Source organism: Scyliorhinus torazame, chromosome 5 (assembly GCF_047496885.1).
Source record: "Scyliorhinus torazame isolate Kashiwa2021f chromosome 5, sScyTor2.1, whole genome shotgun sequence".
NCBI lineage: Eukaryota > Metazoa > Chordata > Chondrichthyes > Carcharhiniformes > Scyliorhinidae > Scyliorhinus > Scyliorhinus torazame.
Window position 1 is genome coordinate 145,209,229 of NC_092711.1, and position 17,915 is coordinate 145,227,143.

Here is a 17,915-nt window from a genome sequence, read left to right on the forward strand (position 1 = left end):
TTTAGTCTCCTTATGTCCCATTCACAATTTACTTTCCTTCCTATCTTTGTTATAATTGGAACGTAGGAGCAGGACTTGGCCATTCAGCCCGTCCAACCTGCTCCACTATTCAATACAATCATGGCTGATCATCCACTTCAATGCCTTTTCTCCCACACTATCCCCATATCCCTTTGTGTAGGGGCTGGTTTAGCACAGTGGGCTAAAACAGCTGGCTCGTAAAGCAGAATAAGGCCAGCCGCGAGGGTTCCATCCCCGTACCAGCCTCCCCGAACAGGCGCCGGAATGTGGCGACTAGGGGCTTTTCACAGTAACTTCATTTGAAGCCTACTTGTGACAATAAGCGATTTTCGGGACTTCCGGGTGCGGCGATGACCAGCTGAGTCGCACGTTTCGGCAGCTCCCTGTGAAACGGACTTTTGGGCTCTTGATAGGAGCCCCAACGGCAATTTTAACGGCTGAAAACACCGTGTGGTAAACCAGAAGGGTGTTCCCCCTGGACACGGATGGAAAAAGGAGAGGAAAGTGGCCGGATTGCAGCGGATCCTTTGGAACAACGGCAAGGAAGGCAAGCAGAAACCAAGATGGCGTCGGAAGGTGGCAGTTTCATATGGGGCCCTGAACAACAAGAGTTTTTGAAACGCTGCGTGGAGGAGATAAAAAAGGAAATGAAGAAAGAGTTGTTGGCCCCGATACTACAGGCGATCGAAGGGCTAAAGGAGGAACAAAAGACCCAGAAGCAGGAGCTCCGGGTCGTGAAGGCGAAAGCAGCCGAGAATGAGAACGATATACAGGGCCTGGTGGTGAAGACGGAGATACAGGAGGCACATCAGAAACGATGTGTGGAGAGGTTGGAGGCACTGGAAAACAACGCAAGGAGGAACAACCTGAGGATTCTTGGTCTTCCTGATGGTGTGGAGGGGGCGGACGTCGGGGCATATGTGAGCACGATGCTGCACTCGTTAATGGGAGCGGAGGCCCCGACGGGTCCGTTGGAGGTGGAGGGAGCGTACCGAGTTATGGTGCGAGGATCGAGAGCAGGAGAAACTCCCAGAGCCATAGTGGTGAGATTCCTCTATTTTAAGGATAGAGAAATGGTCCTTAGATGGGCGAAGAAAACTCGGTGCAGTAAATGGGAGAACGCGGTGATCCGCGTTTATCAAGACTGGAGTGCGGAGGTGGCGAGAAGGAGGGCGAGCTTTAATCGGGCCAAGGCGGTGCTTCATAAAAGGAAGATAAAATTTGGAATGCTGCAACCGGCAAGACTGTGGGTCACATATCAAGGGAGGCACCACTACTTTGAGACGGCGGATGAAGCGTGGACTTTTATTGTAGAAGAAAAACTGGAATGAGTGGATTATTAAAAAGAACGTTTGGACAAAGTGGTGGGGCGAATGTGGGGGGCGAAGAGGGGTTTTATGTTCTAATCCTGCGGTATGGTAACTTTTCTTTCTCCCACAGGTGGTGATGGGGGGAGGTGGGGAGGGAGAGGAGATGGGGCGTTGGCCATGGGAGGCGGGGCCGAGGGAGAAGCGCGGGCTTGGTTCCCGCGCTATGATAATTATGGCGGGAATAGAGAAGCAGGAAGGAGGGGGCGTCGCACGGTGTGAGCCGTGGTCACGGGGGGAAGCCGAGGTCAGCCAGAGTTTGCTGACTTCTGGGAGCAACATGGGGGGAGTAATTACGCTAGCGGGGGGTCTAGCGGGGGGGGTGGGAGGGGGGAATTACTGGGTTGCTGCTGCTGGGGAAAGGGGGGAGTGGGTACGGGAGAGGATGGGCGGGGGGCACCGCCTGGGGGAGATACAACTGCGTGGGAACTGGGTGAGAAGCTGGAAAAAGATAATGGCTAATCGGCAAGGGGGGGTGGGAAGCCCCCCAACTCGGCTGATCACGTGGAACGTGAGAGGGCTCAATGAGCCGATAAAGAGGGCACGAGTACTCGCACACCTTAAGAAACTTAAAGCAGATGTGGTTATGTTACAGGAAACGCACCTGAAACTGATAGACCAGGTTAGGCTGCGCAAAGGATGGGTGGGGCAGGTGTTCCATTCGGGGCTGGATGCGAAAAACAGGGGGGTGGCTATATTAGTGGGGAAGCGGGTAATGTTCGAGGCAAAGACTATAGTGGCGGATAACGGGGGCAGATACGTGATGGTGAGTGGCAAACTACAGGGAGAGATGGTGGTTTTGGTAAACGTGTATGCCCCGAACTGGGATGATGCCAACTTTATGAGGCGAATGCTAGGACGCATTCCGGACCTAGAGACGGGAAAGCTGATAATGGGGGGAGACTTTAACACGGTGTTGGAACCAGGGCTGGATAGGTCGAAGTCCAGGACTGGTAGGAGGCCGGCAGCAGCCAAGGTGCTTAAAGATTTTATGGAGCAGATGGGAGGTGTGGACCCGTGGAGATTCAGTAGACCTAGGAGGAAGGAGTTCTCGTTTTTCTCCTATGTCCATAAAGTCTATTCGCGCATAGACTTTTTTGTGCTGGGTAGGGTATTGATCCCGAAGGTGAGGGGAACGGAATATACGGCTATAGCCATTTCGGATCATGCCCCACACTGGGTGGACTTGGAGATAGGGGAGGAAACAGGAGGGCGCCCACCCTGGAGAATGGACATGGGACTAATGGCGGATGAGGGGGTGTGCCGAAGGGTGAGGGGATGTATTGAAAAGTACTTGGAACTCAATGACAATGGGGAGGTCCAGGTGGGAGTGGTCTGGGAGGCGTTGAAGGCGGTGGTTAGGGGGGAGCTGATATCAATAAGGGCACATAAAGGGAAGCAGGAGAGTAAGGAACGGGAGCGGTTGCTGCAAGAACTTTTGAGGGTGGACAGACAATATGCGGAAGCACCGGAGGAGGGATTGTACAGGGAAAGGCAAAGGCTGCATGTGGAATTTGACTTGCTGACTACAGGCACTGCAGAGGCACAATGGAGGAAGGCGCAGGGTGTACAGTATGAATATGGGGAGAAGGCGAGCAGATTGCTGGCACACCAATTGAGGAAAAGGGGAGCAGCGAGGGAAATAGGGGGAGTGAGGGACGAGGAAGGAGAGATGGAGCGGGGAGCGGAGAGAGTGAATGAAGTGTTCAAGACATTTTATAAAAAATTATATGAAGCTCAACCCCCGGATGGGAGGGAGAGAATGATGGACTTTTTGGATCGGCTGGAAATTCCCAAGGTGAAAGAGCAGGAAAGGGTGGGACTGGGAGCACAGATCAAGGTAGAAGAAGTGGTGAAAGGAATTAGGAACATGCAGACGGGAAAGGCCCCGGGACCGGACGGATTCCCAGTTGAATTCTACAGAAAATATTTGGACTTGCTCGCCCCGGTACTGCCGAGGACCTTTAACGAGGCAAAGGAAAGGGGACAACTGCCCCTGACTATGTCTGAAGCAACGATATCGCTTCTCTTAAAGAAGGAAAAGGACCCGCTACAATGCGGGTCCTACAGACCAATTTCCCTCCTAAATGTGGATGCCAAGGTCCTGGCCAAGGTAATGGCAATGAGAATAGAGGAATGTGTCCCGGGGGTGGTTCACGAGGACCAAACTGGGTTTGTGAAGGGGAGACAGCTGAACACGAATATACGGAGGCTGTTAGGGGTAATGATGATGGCCCCACCAGAGGGTGAAACGGAGATAGTAGTGGCGATGGATGCCGAGAAAGCATTTGATAGAGTGGAATGGGATTATTTGTGGGAGGTGTTGAGGAGATTTGGTTTTGGAGAGGGGTATGTTAGATGGGTGCAGCTATTGTATAGGGCCCCAGTGGCGAGTGTGGTCACGAATGGACGGGGATCGGCATATTTTCGGCTCCATAGAGGGACAAGGCAGGGATGTCCTCTGTCCCCATTACTGTTTGCACTGGCGATTGAGCCCCTGGCGATAGCGCTGAGGGGTTCCAAGAGATGGAGGGGAGTACTTAGCGGAGGAGAAGAACACCGGGTATCTTTGTATGCGGATGATTTGCTACTATATGTGGCGGATCCGGCGGAGGGGATGCCAGAAATAATGCGGATACTTGGGGAGTTTGGGGATTTTTCAGGGTATAAATTGAACATGGGAAAGAGTGAGCTGTTTGTGGTGCATCCAGGGGAGCAGAGTAGAGAAATAGAGGACCTACCGTTGAGGAAGGTAACAAGAGACTTTCGTTACCTGGGGATCCAGATAGCTAAGAATTGGGGCACATTGCACAGGCTAAATTTAACGCGGTTGGTGGAACAGATGGAGGAAGATTTCAAGAGATGGGATATGGTAGCACTGTCAATGGCAGGGAGGGTGCAGGCGGTTAAGATGGTGGTCCTCCCGAGATTCCTCTTTGTGTTTCAGTGCCTCCCGGTGGTGATCACGAAGGCTTTTTTTAAAAGGATAGAAAAGAGCATCATGGGTTTTGTTTGGGCCGGGAAGACTCCGAGAGTGAGGAAGGGATTCTTACAGCGTAGTAGGGATAGGGGGGGGCTGGCACTACCGAGCCTAAGTGAGTACTATTGGGCCGCGAATATTTCAATGGTGAGTAAGTGGATGGGAGAGGAGGAGGGAGCGGCGTGGAAGAGGTTAGAGAGGGCGTCCTGTAGGGGGACTAGCCTGCAGGCTATGGTGACAGCCCCATTGCCGTTCTCACCGAGGAACTACACCACAAGCCCGATGGTGGTAGCTACACTGAAGATTTGGGGACAGTGGAGACGACATAGGGGAAAGACCGGAGCATTGGGGGGGTCCCCGATAAGAAACAACCATAGGTTTGCCCCGGGGGGAATGGATGGGGGATATGGAATGTGGCAAACAGCAGGAATAACGCAACTGAAAGATCTATTTGTGGATGGGAAGTTCGCAAGTCTGGGAGCGCTGACCGAGAAATATGGGTTGCCCCAAGGGAATGCATTCAGGTACATGCAATTGAGGGCTTTTGCGAGGCAACAGGTGAGGGAATTCCCGCAGCTCCCGACACAAGAGGTGCAGGACAGAGTGATCTCAAAGAAATGGGTGGGGAATGGTAAGGTGTCAGATATATATAGGGAAATGAGGGACGAAGGGGAGACTATGGTGGATGAACTAAAAGGGAAATGGGAAGAAGAGCTAGGGGAGGAGATCGAGGAGGGGCTGTGGGCAGATGCCCTAAGCAGGGTAAACTCGTCGTCCTCGTGTGCCAGGCTAAGCCTGATTCAGTTTCAGGTATTACACAGGGCACATATGACTGGAACACGGCTCAGTAAATTTTTTGGGGTGGAGGATAGGTGTGCGAGGTGCTCGAGAAGCCCAGCGAATCATACCCATATGTTCTGGTCATGCCCGGCACTACAGGGGTTTTGGGTGGGGGTGACAAAGGCGCTTTCAAAAGTAGTAGGAGTCCGGGTCGAACCAAGCTGGGGGTTGGCTATATTTGGGGTTGCACAAGAGCCGGGAGTGCAGGAGGCGAGAGAGGCCGATGTTTTGGCCTTTGCGTCCCTAGTAGCCCGGCGCAGGATATTGTTAATGTGGAAAGAAGCCAAGCCCCCGGGGGTGGAGACCTGGATAAATGACATGGCGGGGTTCATAAAGCTAGAGCGGATTAAGTTCGTCCTAAGGGGGTCGGCTCAAGGGTTTACCAGGCGGTGGCAACTGTTCGTCGAATATCTTGCGGATAGATAGATGGGGGAAAAAAGAAGGCAGCAGCAGCAGCCCAGGATTTGGGGGGGGGGGGGGGGGGTGGTGTAGCTTGTGACAAGGCAGTTGCCAATTACATAGAAAATACAGCACAGAACAGGCCCTTCGGCCCACGATGTTGTGCCGAACCTTTGTCCTAGATTAATCATAGATTATCATTGAATCTACAGTGCAGAAGGAGGCCATTCGGCCCCCTGAGTCTGCACCAGCTCTTGGAAAGAGCACCCTACCCAAACTCAACACCTCCACCCAACACCAAGGGCAATTTGGACATTAAGGGCAATTTATCATTGGCCAATTCACTTAACCCGCACATCTTTGGACTGTGGGAGGAAACCGGAGCACCCGGAGGAAACCCACGCAGACACGGGGAGGACGTGCAGACTCCGCACAGACAATGACCCAAGCCGAAATCGAACCTGGGACCATGGATCTGTGAAGCAATTGTGCTATCCACAATGCTACCGTGCTGCCCTTAAGAACAAATAAATCTACACTATATAATTTTCCCGTAATCCATGTACCTATCCAACAGCTGCTTGAAGGTCACTAATGTTTCCGACTCAACTACTTCCACAGGCAGTGCATTCCATGCCCCCACTACTCTCTGGGTAAAGAACCTACCTCTGATATCCCTCCTATATCTTCCACCTTTCACCTTAAATTTATGTCCCCTTGTAAAGGTGTGTTCCACCTGGGGAAAAAGTCTCTGACTGTCTACTCTATCTATTCCCCTGATCATCTTATAAACCTCTATCAAGTCGACCCTCATCCTTCTCCGCTCTAATGAGAAAAGGCCTAGCACCCTCAACCTTTCCTCGTAAGACCTACTCTCCATTCCAGGCAACATCCTGGTAAATCTTCTTTGCACCTTTTCCAGAGCTTCCACATCCTTCCTAAAATGAGGCGACCAGAACTGTACACAGTACTCCAAATGTGGCCTTACCAAAGTTTTGTACAGCTGCATCATCACCTCACGGCTCTTAAATTCAATCCCTCTGTTAATGAACGCGAGCACACCATAGGCCTTCTTCACAGCTCTATCCACTTGAGTGGCAACTTTCAAAGATGTATGAACATAGACCCCAAGGTCTCTCTGCTCCTCCACAATGCCAAGAACTCTACCGTTAACCCTGTATTCCGCATTCATATTTGTCCTTCCAAAATGGACAACCTCACACTTTTCAGGGTTAAACTCCATCTGCCACTTCTCAGCCCAGCTCTGCATCCTATCTATGTCTCTTTGCAGCCGACAACAGCCCTCCTTACTATCCACAACTCCACCAATCTTCGTATCGTCTGCAAATTTACTGACCCACCCTTCAACTCCCTCATCCAAGTCATTAATGAAAATCACAAACAGCAGAGGACCCAGAACTGATCCCTGCGGTACACCACTGGTAACTGGGATCCAGGCTGAATATTTGCCATCCACCACCACTCTCTGACTTCTATCGGTTAGCCAGTTCGTTATCCAACTGGCCAAATTTCCCACTATCCCATGCCTCCTTACTTTGTGCAGAAGCCTACCATGGGGAACTTTATCAAATGCCTTACTAAAATCCATGTACACTACATCCACTGCTTTACCTTCATCCACATGCTTGGTCACCTCCTCAAAGAATTCAATAAGATTTGTAAGGCAAGACCTACCCCTCACAAATCCGTGCTGACTATCCCTAATCAAGCAGTGTCTTTCCAGATGCTCAGAAATCCTATCCTTCAGTACCCTTTCCATTACTTTGCCTACCACCGAAGTAAGACTAACTGGCCTGTAATTCCCAGGGTTATCCCTAGTTCCTTTTTTGAACAGGGGCACGACATTCGCCACTCTCCAATCCCCTGGTACCACCCCTGTTGACAGTGAGGACGAAAAGATAATTGCCAACGGCTCTGCAATTTCATCTCTTGCTTCCCATAGAATCCTTGGATATAACCCGTCAGGCCCGGGGGACTTGTCTATCCTCAAGTTTTTCAAAATGCCCAACACATCTTCCTTCCTAACATCCTAACAAGTATTTCCTCGAGCTTACCAATCTGTTTCACACTGTCCTCTCCAACAATATCGCCCCTCTCATTTGTAAATACAGAAGAAAAGTACTCATTCAAGACCTCGCCTATCTCTTCAGACTCAATACACAATCTCCCGCTACTGTCCTTGATCGGACCTACCCTCGCTCTAGTCATTCTCATATTTCTCACATATGTGTAAAAGGCCTTGGGGTTTTCCTTGATCCTACCCGCCAAAGATTGTTCATGCCCTCTCTTAGCTCTCCTAATCCCTTTCTTCAGTTCCCTCCTGGCTATCTTGTATCCCTCCAATGCCCTGTCTGAACCTTGTTTCCTCAGCCTTACATAAGTCACCTTTTTCCTCTTAACAAGACATTCAACCTCTCTTGTCAACCATGGTTCCCTCACTCGACCATCTCTTCCCTGCCTGACAGGGACATACATATCAAGGACACGTAGCACCTGTTCCTTGAGTTTTCATTTTTGTTATTTAATATTTATTTTTTTTTTGTTTTTTGTTTATATAAAATAGGTCATTGTTATCTGTGTTGTTATAATGTTGTGTAAAGGATGCACAATGTACTGTGTTGGTTGACCAAAAATTTTCAATAAAATATTTATGAAAAAAAAAAAGATCCTCTCTCATTCTTCTCAACTGCAATGGATACAGTCCCAACCTGTCAAACCTGAGGATAACCCCCTCATTCCAGAATCTGGGGGTCAACCTCTTATGAACTGCTTCTAATGCAACTATCTCATTTCTGAAATAAGGAGACCCAAACTGTACGCAGTGCTCTAAATATGGTCTCACCAAGGCCCTGTATAACTGCAGCAAAACATCCCGACTTTTATGTTCCAGTCCCCTTGCAATAAACAACAATATTCCATTGTGCTTCCCAATCACTGGCTGTACCTGCAAACTAATTTACTGAGATTCCTGTATCAGGACACCCAGATCCCCCTGTACCTCAGAGTTCTGAACTCTTTCTCCATTTCTATAATATGGTGTTTTATTTAATCCTTCCTGCCAAAGTGGATACGTTCACATTTTTCCACATTATGCTCCATCCTTAACATTTTTGTCCATTCACTTAACCTATTTGTTGTCCTTTGCAGACTCCTTAAGTCCACGTCACAAATTACTTTCTGACCTATCTTTGTGTCATCAGCAAATTTCGCTGTCAAGGACGTCATGGTGGTGCAGTGGTTAGCACTGCTGCCTCACAGCTCTGAGGACCCGGGTTTGATCCAGGCCGGGTCACTGTCCATGTGGAGTTTGCACATTATCCCCGTAATTGTGCGAGTCTCACCCCCACAACCTAAAGGTGTGCAGGATAGGTGAACTGGCCACACTAAATTGCCCCTTATGTGGAAAAAAAAGAGAATTGGGTACTTTAACTTTATTTTTGTATAAATTAGCCGCCATGCATTTGGTTCCATCATCCAACTCATTATTATCGATTGTAAATAGTTGTCAATAGCACTGATCCTTGTGACACTCCACTTGTCACATCTTCCCACCCCAAACATGACCCTTTATACCTACTGTCTGCTTCCTGTCAGCAACCAATCCTCTATCCATCCTGAAACGTCAACCCCTACACCAGGGTTTCTCAAAACCTTTTTGCCCGGGACCATTTTTACTAACCGACCATCCTTCGGGACCCACGCTGGCCGACCTTTTTTCTTACCTTTAATGCGGGAGGTGAGCCTGGGCTTATATTCTATACTCTAGATTTCATTGAATTTACAGCTCAGAAGAAGGCCATTCGACCTATCGAGTCTGCACCGGCCCTTGTAAAGGGTAGCGAAGAATGAGAAATGACCTCATCGAAACAGGCATTATTCTCTCAGGACTCTACAGAGCAGATGCAGGATGTAAGTTTTCCTCACACGAGTGGTTTACAGCCTGGGGATATAGTCTGCAAATTACAATGCGACTATTTTAGATATAGATGAGGAGGAATTACAACTCAAAGTATTGTGAAACTTTTTAATCTCTAAAATTCACTATCAAAGAGAGTTCTGCATGCTCAGCCCTTGAGCATGTTCAAGACCAATCCAGGAAGACTGAATTGAATTTAAAAAAAAAATCTTCTCCTGGGTCAGGAGGAGGCGGTGTTTCTCTCTGGGCTTCGCGTGCCCGTATTTCTAAAGCCTCTTGCAGCCGCCATTTTTAAAAGCTGGACGCTGCGGCTGTTGCGCCTGAATTAACGCAATCGGGAACGCCGCGATTGATGGGGTCCGTGACCCTCCCGATACCCGCCCGTGACCTACCTGCAGGTTGCGATCTCCACTTTGAAAATTCCTGCCCTATACCATGAGCTCTTATTTTGTGCAGTAACCTTTGATGTGGCACCTTGAGAAATACCTCCTGGAAATCTAGATAAACCACATCTACAGGTACCCCTTTATTGACATCCCTTGTTATTCCCTCAAAGAACCTTGATAAATTGGTCAATCATGATTGACTCCCTGAACCCCATTTTCAAACACTATGTGTCAAAAGAAAAAGAAAATCTCATCTCCCCATCTGGCTCCTTTATCCATTACCTTTGAGGGACTCACTTTCTGTTAAAGAGCCTGCCAACTCCTCTCACCCACTTTCCCTTAAGTGAATGAATTTGAAAAGACCAGAAAAAAAATCCAAATATTTTTAACAAAACAAGTTTATTAATGAAACAGAACATGGTTTAAAAAAACAATACTTGTTGATCAAAGACAACCAGAGTAAAAGAGTAACCAGAGTAAAAGGATGTTCACAATGTTCTGGACCCAAATGGTTTCTCTTTGGCGCCTCTGTTCCTGTGACTCCCCGCTTTGGCACAGGGGTACTGAACTCCGGGGGTCACGGAACCATTAGCCCTGGTCACCCGCTCCAATTCCCAGTCCATCCTCCAAGCACCTTCCTGTTTCTCTGTCAGTGTGATGCCCACGGCAGTTTCCCAACTAGGGCACATTATTCCAGCTAAGGATCACACAACAGGATTTCAAGTTTTATGCTACAAGTGTGAAGTGATGCACTTGGGCAGGTCAAACAAGGCAAGGGAATACATGATAAACGGCAGGACCCTGGGAAGCACCGAGGATCAGAGGGACTTGATGTGCATGTACACCAGCCCCTTAAGGTGGCAGAGCAGGAGGATCCAGTGGTTAAGAAGGCATATGGCATACTTGTCTTTATTAGCTGAGGCATAGAGTTTAAGAGCAGGGAGGTTATGCTTGAACAGTATAAAACATTGGTTAGGCCACAGCTAGAGTATTGTGTGCAGTTCTGGAATCCACATTATAGGAGGGATGTGATAGCACTGGAAAGGGTGCAGAGGAGATTTACCAGGATGTTTCCTGGGTTGGAGAGTTTTAGTTATGAAGAGAGATTGGATAGACTTGGATTGTTTTCCTTGGAGCAGCGGAGACTGAGGGGGACATGACTGAGATGTAAAAAATTATGAGAGACATAAATAGAGTAGACAGGAAAAAACCTTTCCCTTTCCTGGAGGGATCAGTGACCAGGGGGCACAGATTTAAGGTTAAGAGGCAGGAGGTTTAGAGGGGATGTGAGGAAAAGCTTTTTTACCCAGAGGGTGGTGGGAGTTTGGAACTCACTGCCTGAAAGGCTGGTGGAAGCAGAAACCCTCATAACATTTAAGAAGCATTTAGATCGGCACTTGCGATGCCCAGGCTATAGGCCAAGTGCTGGGAAATGGGATTGGAATAGTTAAGAGGTTGTTTTGGACTGGCGCAGACTCGATGGGCCGAAAGGCCTTTACTGTGCTGCATAACTCTATGACCCATGTGAAGTTGAAGTTACAAGCAGATCAACTGGTGTCTCTGATGGATAATCGAGTGATTCACTTCTCACATTGAGAGCAGGTGAACGGCCTCTCCCCAGTGTGAATTCGCTGATGTTTCCGCAGGATGAATAAATGTCTGCATCCATTCCCACATTGAGAGCAGGTAAACGGCCTCTCCCCAGTGTGAATCCGCCGTTGTCTCTGCAGGCTGGATAATTGAGTGAATCCCTTCTCACACTGAGAGCAGGTGAACGGTTTCCCCCCAGTGTGAACTTGCTGATGTCTCTGCAGGGTGGATGAATGTCTGAATCCCTTCCCACACTGAGAACAGGTGAATGGCTTCTCCCCAGTGTGAAGTCGCTGGTGTGTCTGTAGGTGGGATAACTCAGTGAATCCCTTCCCACACTGAGAGCAGGTGAATGGCCTCTCCCCAGTGTGAACTCGCTGGTGTGTCCACAGGTTGGACGAACAACTGAATCCCTTCCCACACTGAGAGCAGGTGAACGGCCTCTCCCCAGTGTGAACTCGCTCGTGTGACTTCAGGCTGGATAACGCACTGAATCTGTTCCCACATTGAGAGCAGGTGAATGGCTTCTCCCCAGTGTGAATTCGCTGATGTTTGTGCAGGCTGGATAAATGTTTGAATCCCTTCCCACATTGAGAGCAGGTAAACGGTCTCTCCCCAGTATGAACCCGTTGGTGTCTGTGAAGGTTGGATAACTGAGTGAATCCCTTCTTACACTGAGAGCAGGTGAATGGCTTCTCCCCAGTGTGAATGCGTCGATGAGCTTCCAGCAAACATGGGGCTCTGTATCCCTTCCCACAATCCGAACATTTCCACGGTTTCTCCATGTTTTGGATCTCCTTGTGTCTCCACAGATTGGATAATTGAAGCCTTGACCACACACAAACACGTGTAGTCTCTCCCCGCTGTGAATGGTGCAATGTAACTGGTTAAAGCTCTTTCCACAGTCAGTGCTCTGGAACACTCTCACTCGGGTGTGTATGTCTCGGTGCTTTTCCAGTCACACTGATGTTTAAAATCTTTTGAAGTCAACACTTGGGGCAAACATTTCTCCTTCTAGATTCAAAGGCTGATGATATTCAGGTCCAAAGGAATCGAGTGACTGCCAGATTGAGATGTGACGTTCGAGATTTCTGTCTAATTCGTCCTCTTCTAATATCTTGCAGAAACAATTTACAAAAGACATTACTGTCAGTACAGGATAGAAATTCAGAACAGACAATTCTAGTTTCTATGGAACATTCTTTCCTCTCTCATTCCCCAAAAGCTGTAAATCTCTGTCCCCCACAGACCTAAAACATGGAGAAACCATGGAAATGTTCGGTTGTGGGGATACAGTGACCCATCTTTGCGAGAAGCTCATCGACGCATTCACACTGGGAAGAAGCCGTTCACCTGCTCTCAGTGTGAGAAGGGCTTCACTCAGTTATCCAACCTACACAGACACCAGCAAATTCACACTGGGAGACCATTCACCTGCTCTCAGTGTGAGAAGGGATTCACTCAGTTATCCAGCCTGCTGAGACACCAGCGGATCCAATACAATCCAAATTTTCTCAGGGAATGTATAGGGCATCCATCGCACTATCAGAAGGAAAATGATTGTCTCCTTTCTCAAGGAGAAAGTCGACATAGCTTTATTCCAGGAAACTCATCTCGATTAACCTCAATTGGGGCGACACAGTGGCACGGTGGTTAGCACTGCTGCCTCACCGCTCCAGGGTCTCAGGTTCAATTCTGGCCTCGGGTGACTGGCTATGGGGAGTTTGCACATTCTCCCAGTGTCTGTCTGGGTTTTCTCTCAGTCCAAAGATGCGCAGATTAGGTGGATTGGCCATGCTAAATTGCCCCTTAGTGTTCAAAAAGGTTTGGTAGGGTTACTGGGTGACTGGGATAGGCTGGAGCATGGGCTTAAGGAGAGAGCTCTTTCAAAGGCAGATGCAGACTTGATGGGCCGAATGGCCTCCTTCTGCACTGTAGGGATTCTGTGATGAGGAACACTTTAAATTGAGGCAGGATCGGGTGGGGCAGGTTTTTTTGCCTCCTTTTCATCAAGTAACAAGGGTGTGGCAATCCTTATTAATAAAAATATCCCTTTAAAGGTTGAAATCTGCATCAAGGATAAAGGAGGTAGATATGTGATCATTAGAGGTTCAGTGCATGGAGATGTTGTTTCAATAATGAATGTTTATGGATCCCCAAATTACTCCCCGGAGTTCATTACTAAGGTTTCTGTGGATTTTGTAGTCAGCTTCGACTAACTCTTTTGTGGTTGGTGACTTCAACGGCCACTTAAATCCTCTGGTAGATAAGCTCCCGGTGACCAGAACCCCACCACACACCACACTGTAAGCTGGGGTGTTGGCCTCGGCTTGTGAGGAGGTGGGTTATGTGGATGCTTGGAGAACTTTGCACCCGAGGAGCAGAGATTTTACCTTCTTTCCAGCCCCACATCAATGTCATATTAGAATCAACAACTTTCTTGTTCCGAGGACAATCCTACACCTGGTGTCCTCCTGCAACACAGGAAACATCGTAATTGTGGATCTTCCCCCCACCCCCCTCCTCGTTGTCCCCGAGGTTCTGCTCAAGGGCTCACTCCGGTCAAGAACGTGGAGATTTGATACCTCCTGATAAGAGGTACTTCATTTACTACACATTTTAAAGGAAGAGTTTGAGTTCTTCCTTTTGTTTAACTCGGCCCCTGGTATTTCCCGCTCCATTTTGTGGGAGATGTGTAAAGTTTATGCTCGGGGCTGATAATTTCTTAAACTGCTAGTACAAGGTGCAGGATAACCAGAGGCTTGTTTGGCGAAGGCCAAGGAGGATCATATGGAGGCCCCGAGTAAGCTACCACTGAAGGAGGTTAACGCAGCAAATTGGCTTTGGACTCCCTGTTGACTCAGCAGGCCAACCTTTCCAGAGTCTGCACCCTCCCTGGATTCACTTCCTTTCCCTTCAGTTGCTGCAAGTGACCAATTGAAGGTGAGAATGAGAAAAGAAATGGAAAGGGGAAGAGAAAGTGTTTTACTCACAGATGTTGGAGACAGGAGGAGGTTTCACCTTCACTTCCGCTGTGACATCACAATGGTGCCCTGCCTGAATCAGCCAATAGCAATTACTGTATTCCGCGGAGTCGTCACCGGGTTCCAGTGCGCAGGCCCAGGAGCCCCTCCTCCTGCAGCTCCTGGAGACAAGGTTTCCAGGCAACCGGCTGACGGCTCCGGCCAGAGGGAGAAGCCGTTCGGTGATCTCTCCCTCCCCCGGTCCGGGACTGCGCATGTCTCGGGGAGAGGGGCAGCTGTGCATTTGCGAATTGAGCCCGCCTCCTGCCCTTTCACCTGAGGTATTGACCAATGGGAAGAGTTGAGCGCGGGCATTGCGTGAATGGATATTGAGCTTCACACAGAGTGAAATCTCCTCCTGTCCCCAACCTCTGTGAGTAAAACACTTTCTTGTCTCTCCTTTCCATTTCTTTTCTCATTCTCACCTTCAATTGGTCATTTGCAGCAACTGAAGGGAAAGGAAGTGAATCCAGGGAGGGTGCAGACTCTGGAAAGCTTGGCCCAGGTCTCTCTCTCTCTCTCTCAAAGACATTGACATCCTTTGCTCCCTCAGCTTGACACATTTATTCGTCTGGCTAAAAGGATGGTTTCTTTCCCAATGCTCACAATTAAAGGGTAGTTTCCCCAGGAGATGGCTGACATTTATGGGGATAGTAAATTAATATCGGACAGAGATATGTCTATTGTTATAAGGTACATATTAATTATATTGTTAATGGTTCTGTAATAAAGTATATTATTATTATTTCCAGTTGTGTAATATTGTGCTGTAGCCACGTTATAGATTTCCGGTCATCTCTTCCCTCAGAGGGTTGTTAGTTTCTGAATTACTCTTCCACAGGGACCACTGGAGGCTAGGGGGTCACTGAATATATTTAAGGATGAGTTGAATTTTTTTGTTACGTTTTTTTAACCATTTTATAAATCATGAATGAATGCAACAGAGTAACAGAAAAATTGGTGGAAAATGGGTACAGAGCAGAACGACTGATATTGCCACATAAGTACAAGCAACACATTGCAGAATTAATTTGTGGCAGTACATTTGAGCGACCAGAGTCTGGAGATGAAATGCCAGATCAATTGAACAACTGGTTAACAGGTTAACATAGTGAGTGGAGAAAGAGGGTAAGAATATATAAAAACAGAAGGATACCAATGCAGGTCACACAGCCCAAAATATTACAAAACAGATAAACAGCATAGTTGAATTAAAATAAATTACCTGGGGGTGCAGGTTGCCCGGGAGTGGGGGAGGGGCTCCGTAGCTACAACATTTCTAGTTTGATGGGGAGAGTGAAAGCTGATCTGGCAAGGTGGGATGGTCTCCCTCTGTCAATGGCGGGTCGGGTATAGGCAGCTAAAATGAATGTGTTGACGTGATTTCTGTTTATTTTCTAATGCCTGCCGATTTTGCTGCCAAAGATATTTTTCAGAGAGATTGAAGGAATGATTACCTCATTCATATGGGGAGGGAAGGCGGCCAGAGTTAGAAAGGTGCTGCTACAGAGGGGAAGGCATGCACGGGGTTTGGGCGGCAAATGTGCAGAAGGTGCGGAGCTGGGTCAGAGGGGTTGATTCCCAGTGGGTCAGAATGGAGGAGAGTTTGTGTAGGGGGTCGGGATTGAAGGTGCCAACAACAGCACCGTTCCAGATGGCCCCAGGGAAATACTCAGGGAGTCCGGTAATAATAGCTTCATGGAGAATTTGGAGGCAGTTTCGCCAACACTTCAGGTTGGGGGTAGGGTCAAGGGAAATGCCGATTCGGGGGAATCACAAATTTGAACCAGGGAAGTGGGACGTAAATTTTCGGAAATGGGAGCAGAAGGGGATTAAGACACTAAAAGATTTGTTTCTTGGGGGTCAGTTTTCAGGATTGAAGGAGCTGGGAGTGAAGTATGGGCTGCAACAGGGGGAAATGTTTAGATAGATGCAGGTTCGAGATTTTTCCAGGAAGGAGATACAGAGCTTCCCGGTGGAGCCGGCCTCCACCTTGTTGGAGGAGGTGCTGAGGATAGGGGGACCGGAGAAGGGGGTAGTGTCGGCAGTTTACGGGGCTATTTTGGAAGAGGAGAAGGCACCACTGGAAGGGATCAAAGCAAAGTGGGAGGAAGAGTTGGTAGTGGATATGGAGGAGGGGTCCTGGTGTGAGGTGCCCCGGAGAGTGAAAGCCTCCACCTTGTGCGCAAGGTTGGGGCTGACACAGCTGAAGGTGGTATATAGAGCACACCTCACGAGGGCGAGGATGAGTCGGCTCTTTGATGATGTGTGTGAACGTTGTGGGGGTAGCCCAGCATATCACGTTCATATGTTTTGGTCCTGTCCAAAGCTGGAGGATTACAGGTAGGAGGTTTTTAGGATAATCTCTAAAGTGGTGCACGTGAAACTAGACCTGGGCCCTCGGGAGGCCATATTCGGGGTGTCGGACCGGCCGGTGTTGGAAACGGGTGCGGAGGCAGATGTTGTATCCTTCGCCTCATTGATCGCCCGAAGGCGGATCCTGTTGGGCTGGAGAGCAACCTCGCCACCCTGTGCCCTGGCGTGGCAGGGGGACCTGTTGGAATTCTTGACTCTTGAGAAGGTTAAGTTTGAACTGAGGGGAAGGATAGAGTGGTTTTACAATTCATGGGCGTTATTCATTATGCACTTTCAAGAATTGTATAACATCGAACATTAGTTGGGGGGGGAGGGGGACTGTGTGTGTTAATGGTGACCATGGGTGATTCCTGATTTCCTTTGTTATTTGCTTATGTTAACATGCGGGCAGTTTGGACCCAGATTTAAGGACTGGGTAAAGCTATTATATAAGGAGCCGAGGGCCAGTGTCCGCACAAATAACATCAGCTGAGAATACTTTCCTCTCCACCGTGGGACTTGGCAGGGATGTCCTATGTCACTCATGCTGTTTGCACTCGCGATTGAGCCATTGGCCATCGCATTAAGAAGTTTGGGAGTATGGAAAGAGATAGTGCGGGGGGGAATAGAGCATAGGGTGTCTTTATATGGCTATGACTTGCTGTTATATGTGTCGGAACCAAGTGTGTCAATAGGGGGAATACTGGAGCTGCTTCGGGTGTTTGGGTCTTTCTCGAGTTACAAATCAAATCTAGACAAGAGTGAATATTTTGTGGTGTCTCATCCGGGGGTGGCGGCAGGGCTGTTATTCCGTAGGGTAGGGACTCACTTTAGATACCTGGGGGTGGAGGTTGCTTGGGATTGTGGGGGGGGGGGGGGGGGCTCCGTAGGTACAACATTTCTAATTTGGTGGGGAGAGTAAAAGCTGATCTGGAAGGTGGGATGGTCTCCCTCTGTCGCTGGCAGGTCGGGTACAGGCAGCTAAAATGAATGTGCTGCCGCGATTCCTGTTTATTT

The 17,915-nt window shown here is 48.7% G+C and overlaps 1 long non-coding RNA gene across 1 annotated transcript; it reads right to left on the reverse strand.

Moving 5' to 3' along the window:
• Positions 1–10,310: 10,310 nt before the first annotated feature.
• LOC140421994 (uncharacterized) lies at positions 10,311–14,829 on the reverse strand. The gene is made up of 2 exons (XR_011947208.1): positions 14,514–14,829; positions 10,311–12,637 (listed from the first exon to the last, which is right to left on the reverse strand). It is a non-coding gene; the product is annotated as an uncharacterized lncRNA (long non-coding RNA).
• Between the last annotated feature and the right edge of the window lie 3,086 nt (positions 14,830–17,915).